The following is a 7,512-nucleotide window of genomic DNA, read 5'->3' as shown; positions in this document are numbered from 1 at the left end:
GGTTCTGTTTTAAGGGAGTTGAGCTTCTAATTGAGGCCTTAGATGGTGTTTGAGCTTGTAGACTTTATTTCAGGCAATTTTGAGATGTACCTTGACTTTTCAACAGTGTTTACGTATTATATGCTTTTTTGAATTTATTTTTGTCTTTCATTAAGGATAGACGGTCCCACTTAGGTGATATAGAGAGCATCTCCACGGATACAGTAGTCTTCAACGGATTGTAGTTATATAAATACCTATTCTAGATAGTTTTTCCACTTCTAATTATCTGTAGGATAGATTGTCAATGGATAACATGGTGTCTTTACAATATTTTATGGGTTTACCTATTAATTACTCATATCTGACTTGGTGAATTTCTAGACGATGGTTAGATTATTCTTACCTTTTTATGGTATGGTTGAGGTTCAGTAAACACTTAAGAGTATAACGGGATTTGTATTAGTCAATGAGACATAGTGTATGGAAGAAACCATGCTTCTTTGTGATATATTATTACTGTGATTGTTGAAAATTTCGTACTAACCTTGGGATTATTTGAACATATTTATATACTTGAGTACTATTTGTTAGGGTATGGTTGTATAATTTTGTTTTGCGATCTTTTAGTTTCATGCCCATCTTTGAAAATTTGCCTTGCTTATACTGTGTAGATTGTTATGAGCCTTTGTGTAGGGTTAAACTTATGTCACTACACTCGTAGATTTTTTATTTTAAAAGTGGATTAAGTGGATCAATGTTATGCTTACTTTAGGATGTAGCACTTGGGTAAATTCCCTTTTTCTTTGGCATAATGGCCTTGGTCAGATCCTAGAGTGGTACTTGTTATTTTTCATTTTATTCCACCTGGTCTTTATATAGTTGCTACTTTATATTGTATTAACTATTATTGAAACTTACTTGATAGATAACTACTCTAGAGTTATCTAGTTAGTATCTTTTTTTTAATTATTTTTTTCCATTTGTCTTAAATGGCTACCTTAGGTATGGTTTTCATTTTCTGTTAGTAAGGTGAGGTGGGTTGTTCTTAGGGTTATGTGATTGATGGTTTGGCCTTCTAGGGTTATATTTTAAATTCTAGCATTGATGATCCTTTTTCAATAGTTCATTCTTATGGTTGATAAGTCTGAGGTTTGTTCTTCTGGTTTGGTTAGTTCATCCCTCGGTAGTGCTCTTATTCTTGGTGTTGCTATTGAGTTTTGTACTCCGTTCTTTTTAGGATGTTGTTCCTGATTTAGTTGAGTTGATGATGGTTTGAATGGATGATTTTAGTGGCTTCTTAATTATGGATTTATTTCACCTAGTCTGATTTTGTGGGGTTGTTTCACATATTGTAAAGGATGGTTGTCTGTTCTTGTGTATCAATGTCGGCAATCAAACATTATGATTCTAAGGAGTGAGAACATGACCATGATTTTTGATGTTGCTCGATGTGTCTATCATTAGGACTCAGTTCCGGTAAGTTCATAAATAGGCCTTGTTGTGTGGTGCCTATCAGTAGAAGTGAATTTTGTCACAACCTGATTTACGAGTCATGATGGCACCTACTCTATTCTGCCAGTAGGTAAGCCGAAATGTTACCCGGGGTTAAGCATAGTAGGTTATCTTCGTGGACAATACCCAACATAAGCGGAAATCAACAACACAACTTTAAATAAATATAGTATCTAAAATAATAAAGATAGTCAACATAGATACCATCCCATGACCTGGTAGAGCCAGTACAAGAGCATTTAATAAAAATTATATAACCCAAGTATCTAGAATAGTCAATAACATGTATCTTGAAACAAAATACTGAACATAGAAAGATATAAGGAAATAGGTAACTCCAACTCCAAAAGCTCAACCTATCTCCAGATAACAGCACAGCACGAACATCGATCAACATCGGCAACTAATCCTCAGATTTTCACTAGAAAGGTGTAGAAGGGTAGTATGAGTATGAAAATCATGGGTACTTAGTAGGCATCATTGGCCGACTGAGCTAAATCATGATATAAGTATTATAAAATACAAGATAACATTATTAAGTCAAGGTATAGACCAACCTGAAGTTATTCCAACATCACTCTGCATAATTAAGTAAATGATCCAGAATAATAGCTAACATAACATAATGTATCAACACATGTAATCATAAAGAAAAAACTAACTCCCATACGCCAATTAGTGCTGAAAAGTAAATAACCCATTGCAAACCTCCATAATCCTGGAAGGTACATATATGACAGAATAACCCTCCACCATCATTTATCAACTCCCATAATACCATTGGAATTTATCCAAGTCATGCCACACTAAAACCATAACTTGTACATATTTATCATTTGTCAATTAATCAACAACATTACCCCCTCACATTGGAGTGTCCTTAAGCTCGACTTTCAGGGGGGATCATCCAGAACTCATTGAATTATCCAATGCCAATCCTAGTTAACTTCTCTTGAAATTAACGTTGATGATTTTTAATTATACTAGTTTGTCGGGGTGTGACTAATTTGCCCATAAACTAATAATGCTATAATTGTGATTCTTCCAACATGTGAAACCCAACCATTCCAAAAAGTTGTCCACATTGATGTGCCCAAATTAATGGGTTGTCAGTGCCGTTATAAGCAGAACAAATCCATCTTTGTATACCTTGGTACTATCAAATGGGAATTACTACTTGTTGGATGATTCTGACCAGCCAATTAAATATGTGGTGTATTGCCTTTGGTAGCAGGAATTTTTTGGCGGGTAATCGCCGAGCGCTAATGAACTTAGGTTTGTGGATTGCTGGTTTTATGGAGCCAATTCTCAAGCTAGACAATTGTTCTTTGATACATGGACAATTCTTTCACCAAGGTATTGTTCCATTGCTACAATTTTAGACTCCATTAATGTTTCTATAATCACACGTTCTTCCTGAAATCTAAAATTGATCTCATCGCCCATTGTGTTAGACTCTGATACCAAATTGTTAGAATCTTTGGGGAAGGATCGATTCACATGGCGATATATAAATTCAGCTCATTAAAGGGGGTTTGAAACCTTAAAGTTCAATGGAAGAGAGAACTCCGATCTCTTCAGCTCATGAAAGGGAGGTTGAAACCTTAGAGTTCAATAGAAGAGAGAACTCCAATCTCTTCTTTTTTGCTGAAATACATCTTGTTGACTTCTCCAAAAACCCTTTAAATAGTCATGTTACAACAATAGTCTAATCCTTATGAACCCTATTCTAGAAAGTCTAATCCTTATGAAAGTAGGAAACATAAAAGTCTATTGTAGACTAATAACGATAGCTAACATGAATTCTGTTCTAGAATAATAAATAAAACTACTAAAAATATAAATAAAAACTTCATTACTTTTACTTCCACGCATCCACAACAAGTATACATTCTCCCTTTGCTAGAAAACGAAGGCTTTGCTTTCATCCTTTTTGCTTTTTTATTTGCTAATTATGGGAATCTTTGAGGAAAATAAAGTTAATTTATAACAAAGCTTTTATAGATCAAGTAACTGTAACAAAAAGCCAACAAGAGGAACCAAATCATTCAAATTATTATTTCAACATCTCAAGGATTCGTAGAATGGAGATATTTATGATTTTTCTTTAAAAGTCTTGAATTGATGGAATTGTGCGTTGGGGGTGGACTATTAAACTGAGATCAAAATTAACATTCTTGAGGTTGTATGAAACCCACGAGACTACTGATATCTACAAAGCACTCGAGCATAAATCTTGATTGTAGAATGAAAGGTAAAATCGGCATGCCATGATATTCAAGCAGGAATCTACGTATTTGAAGCTAAAACCTCCTTCGCCGATAAGGCACAAACTATAATCACTTGTTTTCCCTAAAAGAGTCGATATAGTCTACTTAATATATGTGATCAAAGCTTCTGCTTTCTATATGTCTAATACGCAACTACATGCCTAATAGGCCATAATATCTATATGCCTTTCCCATTTAAATTCCTTGTCTCCACACCTTATACGTTTATTTATTGTAGTCATATCATTCATATTATTCTCATTGAGTCAAGTATCTATTGACTTATATGTGATTGTGTTTATTAGAAATTATTGGATTCTCATTGAGTCAAGTATCTATTGACTTCAGAAAAATGATAGCCAAGACTCATATTGTCTTTATGCTGCTACGGAAGGGGGACAGGGTTTTATGTAAGGACTGTAAAGTCATTCCGGGTGAGCATGCTTCGATCCATCACAGGCTTCTGGTGAAGGACTTAATTATCTAAAAGAGTAAAAAGAGAAAGGTCGGGAAGTGTCGACCTAGAATTAAGTGGGGTGGCTTGACGCCAGTTAGCATGCTGGAGATAAGAGAGAAGGTAGCAGGGTTGGGGGTGTAGGAGTGTAAGGGGGACATAGATGTTAGATGGGATAAGGCTACCAGCTGCATCACAGAGATTTCTAGAGAAGTGTTGGGTATTTTGAGAGGGTGGGCAGGAAGCATAAGAGGGACTGGTGGTGGAATGAAGAAGTTAAGAAGAAAGTGAAGATTAAGAAAGAGACATGTTAAGTTGATTGAGAGTAAGGATGGAGAGGAGAAATGGGTGAATAGGGAGGTTTACAAAGTGGAAAAGAAGGAGGCTAAGTTAGCAGTTACGACTGTTAAGACAAAAACTTTTGAGAGCTTGTATGCAGGGTTAGAGGGGAAAGGTGAGGAAAAGAGGTTGTATAGGTTTTCTAAGAGAGCGGAAGGGTCATGACCTTGACCAAGTGAAGTGCATTAAGGGAGAGGTTGGTAGAGTTTTGGTGGAGGATGTTCATACTAAGAAGAGATGACAAGAGTATTTTCATAGACTTTTGAATGAGGAAGGGGATAGAGGCATTGAGTTAGGAGAGATAAAGCATTTAGAGGAGAGCTGTGATTTCAGTTACTGTAGATGTTTTAAGGTGGAGAAGGTTAGGGAGGCTATTCGTAGGATGAGGAGGGGTAGGGCGATGGGGCCCGATGAGATTCCAGTGGATTTTTGAAAGTTTGTGGGTGGGGTAGGCTTAAGGTGGTTGACTGATTTGTTTAACAATATTTTCACGACTGTGAGAATGCATGAGGCCCGGAGATGGAGTACGATGATTTCTTTATATAAAAACAAGGGGGACATTCAGAGTTGCAACAACTATAGGGGTATTAAGTTATTGAGTCATACTATGAAGATTTGGGAGAGGGTGGTTGAGCGTAGATTGAGAAGGATCTTTTCCATTTTGGAGAATTAGTTTGGTTTTATGCCTGGTCGCTCGATGACAGAGGCAATCCACCTGGTGAGGAGATTAGTGGAGCAGTATAGGGAAAGAAAGAGGGATTTGTATATGGTGTTTATCGACCTGGAGAAGGCTTATGACAAAGTCCCTAAGGAGGTTCTTTGGAGCTGCTTGGAGGTGAAAAGGGTTCTGGTGGCGTACACCAGAGCTATTAAGGACATGTACGATAGAGGGAACACTTAGGTGTGAATGGCAGGAAGAGACTCAACGCACTTTTTGATTGAGACAGGGTTGCATTAGGGTTTGACTGTTAGTCCATTCCTATTTACGCTGGTGATGGACGTTTTGATGCGGAGTATTCAAGGTGAAGTGCCTTGGTGTATGCTATTTGCAGATGATGTAGTGCTGATTGATAAGACGCGGGGGGAGGGGGGTGTAAATGAAAAATTAGAGGTATGGAGGAAAACCCTAGAATCTAAGGGGTTCAGGTTGAGTAGGTCCAAGACGGAGTATTTGGAGTGCAAGTTTAGTGACTTAAGGCAGGAAAATGAAGTGGTGGTGAGGTTGGATTCCTAAGTTGTATGTAAGGAGGATAGTTTTAAGTATCTTTGGTCTATGATTCAGGGAAATGATGAGATTGACGAGGATGTCTCTAATCGTATTGGAGCTGGTAGGATGAAGTGGAGGCTCGCCTCTGGAGTGTTGTATGATAGGAAGGTGCCCCTTAGGCTTAAAGGCAAATTCTATAGAGTGGCAGTCCATCCAGTCACGTCGTATGGAGTGGAGTGCTGGCCTGTCAGGAACTCCCATATTCAAAAATTGAAAGTGGCAGAAATGATAATGTTGCGCTGGATGCATGGGCTTACAAGAGAGAATAAAGTTAGGAATGAGATTATTCAGGAGAAGGTGAGAGTGGCTTCGGTGGAGGACAAGATGCGAGAAGGAAGGCTGAGATGGTTTGGGTATATGATGGGGGGGGCGCGGATACCCCAGTTCGCATGTGTGAGAGACTAGTCTTGGATGGCTTTAGGAGGAGTAGAGGAAGGCCGAAGAAATACTAGAGAGGAGTGATTAGACATGACATGGAGCAACTTCATCTTACCGAGGACATGACCCCAGATAGGAAGTTGTGGAGGTCGCGATTAAGGGTAGAAGGCTAGGGTGAGTACATAGGTTGTAGCAAGTAATTAGGAGAGTCCCTGTTTAGCCGGGGTAGTAATCGTAGGACTGTGTCGATAGGTAGGAGACGCTAGTCAGGAGAGACTGGGTGTAGTGGGTGGCTTTGGTCTGTGGGTGTAGGTTACTACTAGGCGGGTACCCTATTCGATATTTCGTTTTTCTTATTTCTTATAGCTTATGGCTCTTAGTTCCCCTATCCTATATTGCTCTGAGTTTTATTTTACTATTTCTGATTCTTTACTTCTATTAAGCCATCCATCCTGCTTCACGTTTCATTACGACTTTTTTTTAATCTTAAACTGGGGGTCTATCGAAAACAACCTCTCTACTTCTTCGGGGGTAGTGGTATGGACTGCGTACATTTTACCCTTCCCAGACCCCACTGTGTGGGAATACACTGGGCTTGTTGTTGTTGTCAATTAATCAACACTTATCGACTAACGGTCATGTAACAACTAATCCTCATGCATCAATAAATCATCTTTTATAAACTAAACATTACTTATAAACTAGTAATTAATTATCAACTAATAAATATTTATCAACTAATCATAATATCGCTAGAATCAACTCATGACATACCATATTATAACCATTTCCTCATTTTCATACTTAGCTAGAATCACTATTTTAAACCTCACACCCCGATATCATCATATCATAATAAGTGTGACCTCATAATATAATGTGTATATATATAGCCCGACCAGACCCAAGGCCTTGTCATGTCAGGTATCTCAAGCACAACAACATTCGGAGACCACCCCAAGACCCAAACCATCAACTACCTTACCCCATGTTGGATGAATTCCGAACATATCAAGATAAGAATGCTTGAAATAAAATATAGTATGATAATAGTATAATCGACCAACAACCAACCCATCCCAAGTCCAAAGTAGTCCAACAAAGCCTCTACCAAAAAAAACATCAATAAAATATCAGGACATGCCCACGACTATAGCCAAAACTAGTATCCAATAGTCTATAACTCAAAAGAAAACATAATTCTGAAATGGAGCCTTTCAAAGCAAGGAAGCTCACCACTTCAAGTCGACTCTAGATCAATCCACAATCACCGAGCAGGAGAAGTGGAAGTATGGCCAAATCCTGCATCG

Source organism: Capsicum annuum, unplaced genomic scaffold, assembly GCF_002878395.1.
Source record: "Capsicum annuum cultivar UCD-10X-F1 unplaced genomic scaffold, UCD10Xv1.1 ctg82686, whole genome shotgun sequence".
In the NCBI taxonomy this organism is placed as follows: Eukaryota; Viridiplantae; Streptophyta; class Magnoliopsida; order Solanales; family Solanaceae; genus Capsicum; species Capsicum annuum.
Note: the sequence above shows the minus strand (reverse complement) of the source record.